Source organism: Bolinopsis microptera, chromosome 2, assembly GCF_026151205.1.
Source record: "Bolinopsis microptera isolate Bmic1 chromosome 2, MBARI_Bmic_1.0, whole genome shotgun sequence".
Lineage (NCBI taxonomy): Eukaryota > Metazoa > Ctenophora > Tentaculata > Lobata > Bolinopsidae > Bolinopsis > Bolinopsis microptera.
The window spans coordinates 1,373,303-1,376,616 of record NC_087073.1 but is presented as its reverse complement, the minus strand read 5'-3'; the positions used below and the strand labels follow the sequence as shown (position 1 = coordinate 1,376,616).

General features: G+C 36.1%; 1 long non-coding RNA gene across 1 annotated transcript; it reads right to left on the bottom strand.

The window, feature by feature from the left end:
* Positions 1-928: 928 nt before the first annotated feature.
* Positions 929-1,858, bottom strand: LOC134811844 (uncharacterized). Its single transcript, XR_010159859.1, has 4 exons — positions 1,758-1,858; positions 1,521-1,607; positions 1,306-1,375; positions 929-1,153 (listed from the first exon to the last, which is right to left on the bottom strand). It is a non-coding gene; the product is annotated as an uncharacterized LOC134811844 (long non-coding RNA).
* Positions 1,859-3,314: the final 1,456 nt, after the last annotated feature.

The window sequence follows — 3,314 nt, the reverse complement described above, 5'->3', positions numbered from 1 at the left end:
CCTTTAGCCGGCTAATAGTTTATACTGCAGTTTAATATATCTCCCCATAATATACTTGTCTCACATTTCAACATCTCATAATATCCCGTAATCTTCTCAACTTTATCATACATCTCCTCTCATCATTCCCATATTTACCCAATTATACGGCCGTATATTACCTATGATATTTCTCATCACAATTCCCTTTCACATCCTCATCACATCGTCATCTCATTTACCAAATCTCTTCCCAAATCTCCACTTCATCCCTCTTGCCCAAATATCCTCATCATATCTACCCCACAATATCTTATATTTATTCTTTTCCACTTCTACACTAAACCATTATCTCCACTTCAAAACTTCTCAGTTGTGGCTTCATCATTTTATGGTGATGGCTGCAACAACTACTATCAATGTAAATAAACAAATTGCACTAACGGTGCAATAACAACAAAAAACAAGCAAACTAAAGTTTGGCGTCTCTTCCAGATTTTTTGAAATTTTGCTACCAAAATTTGTACAGAGAGAGCCGCATTAGGGCTACATTGTTAAGAGGCGTACTCGGATTTCAGCACGACAACTTACTTAACAGCCTATTTAATGCTCTAATTTTCCATGACTTCTAGAGATTATTTATTTATTATATTTCATTAAATTGTGATGGTATTAATTTAACTACGTATAATGGGCTCCTTTTAACTAGAGTATGGATATTCAGGTTCCGATATTATGGAATACCTCCCGGTTTGAGACTCACTCAGGGCACAGTTCAAACCCAAACTCTCATGTGTATAAGTGTAGATTATGACAGGAATTTATGTTATAACTATGGACTTCGAACTTTCAGGTTAATTTATGTCTAGAGTTTTAACTTCGAATTTTTAGATGAATTTATATCTGGAAGATAACCAATTAAAACAAGTGAATAAGGATTGTAAAATAATGCAAGACCAATCCAATAGTACATAAAATAAGTGTTCAATCTCATGGTAAAGTCCGTTACCCTAAATCAGTTGGGTAGCTGGGTGATCAATGGGAACTGGTGTGTATTATAACGGGATGGCTGGCTCCCTCTCTCTCTCTAGTACAGTGGACGGGTAGCTGCTATATCATGGCTACGTTCCTTCAATGCTGCCAACGAGGGCAGAATCCGTGGGAGGGGAATGTCCTAGAAAGGGACAAATTATTAGCAAATGACGGATTAATTAATGACAATAATATACTAACTAGGATAAAATTAAACAAGATAAAGTTAAAATAGAGTGAACTGTAGAATACGAAATATGTAAGAACTTATCAATAAATGCTCAAATGACTTACGAGGTAATAATGTAGGTACTGCTAAGGTTAGGACAAGCAAACAGGTAGGATAGGCTCACCACAATATTACCTAGGAAAGGTATAAACCTATTAGAATTTAATTACTAACCTATCGGGAATGACTTTAGTATTACGAACAATGTGAATCAATAATTGGAAATAACATTGCAATGAACAACATCTTATTAATAGTTTAATAATTATAAACGCTCTACCTCGAGGAACAAACTTCCTAGCCTATTAGGAATTCAACAGAAGCGACGGGAACCAATTGCAATGATCTGGCATGACGTTAGGAAAATCTGGTGAGAACAACGGATAAGTAGTTTACCCGCATATTATACACAGAACTTGAACTCATGGATTTAATCTTAACCTAATTATGCATGATATTGATACAGTCTTAGGAACAAAATACTAAGGTCAATGATTTAAAATAAAGGATTACAAACCTATTTATGAAACTAGTGACGTGGGAGAGAGCGCAGCATACTAACACCCCGGGCCGTGTAAGGAAAACCAATCATAGGAGAGGCGTTCGGGAAAAGGCTAAAGGCAGTGAGAATCTTGTGTGTTCATCTTTTGTAGTCTAGGTGTTCTGTGGAAGAGGAGCTCCAGTGGAAGAGGCGGTCCACGCGTTATCCAGGAGAGTTGCAAACAAACAGGTTATTGCAAACAGGTTATTGCAAACAAACAGGTTTAATAATACAAATACAGGTTTTTAAAACTGGTTAAAATATCGTTCCACTAATTGATGAATTCAATAACTCTATTAATCCAATAATTTCTTTATAAATAATTCTAATAACAGTAAATGTCCTTCTGACCAATGGCTGCATGGCTCTGCAAACCTCTCGAATCAGATCTTAATCATATAAGTGATCACTTAATTCAAGGTGAATATTTGCAAATTTACATGGTTTATCTACCATATTAATCCACATATTAACCAATCTAATTACAACTGAAACAGCATACTGGGGTTCACTTTAACTTCTAGTTCTGAGATGCTACACACGTCCCTAACACCGACCTTATCTATCACCAGGAGACATCCCTGATGAAGTTGGATAAAATCTTACTATATATAAAGCGAGACGATATATATATATTTATCTGTGCCATTTTACTGACACCACGGCATCAACTTTAACGCGAATTTCTTCAAAAACCGTCAAAGATATACAACTGAATCTTTTTTGACTGGGTCAAATGCTTTAATGGCCTCCAAATCAGCATAAAAAAATAAACAAGAATTGCGCCGGTTAGCGGACGCTAGATTTCCATCGACCGTAATTAATTACAATTAACGATGCCGTTGTCAATTATTTGAATCGAAAGTTAAACGACCGGACACCGTAGCGCAGCCTGTGCGGTGATATGCATGATGCAGTTAAAAGGACATCTGTCCGACAGCGACTCTTGTCCGACTCAATATGTTACCAGAAAAAAAGACATCTGTCCGATCTTATCTATCACCAGGAGACATCCCTGATGAAGTTGGATAAAATCTTACTATATATAAAGCGAGACGATATATATATATTTATCTGTGCCATTTTACTGACACCACGGCATCAACTTTAACGCGAATTTCTTCAAAAACCGTCAAAGATATACAACTGAATCTTTTTTGACTGGGTCAAATGCTTTAATGGCCTCCAAATCAGCATGAAAAAATTAAAAATAGGCCAAGAAATAGGAGTTTTAGAGCCCAAAATTTGGTACCCCAAGTGGTGTCAAAAACGTTAGTTAAGATAAAGGGCAGAGTAGACAGCCTCAAGTTAGTTAAACAAGAATTGCGCCCGTTGTTTCGTTTTGGCGGACGCTAGATTTCCATTCCACATTTACTATAAATTTAAGTATAAGCTCCGATCAGCTCACTTCAATCGTCATGATAATAATATTGATAAATTATGCATCAAATACGGGAAACACTTGAAATTCAGTTCAATTGCCGTAGAACTTAACTTGTATCTGTAATTCAAGAAATTATCAGCAAAGGTAAA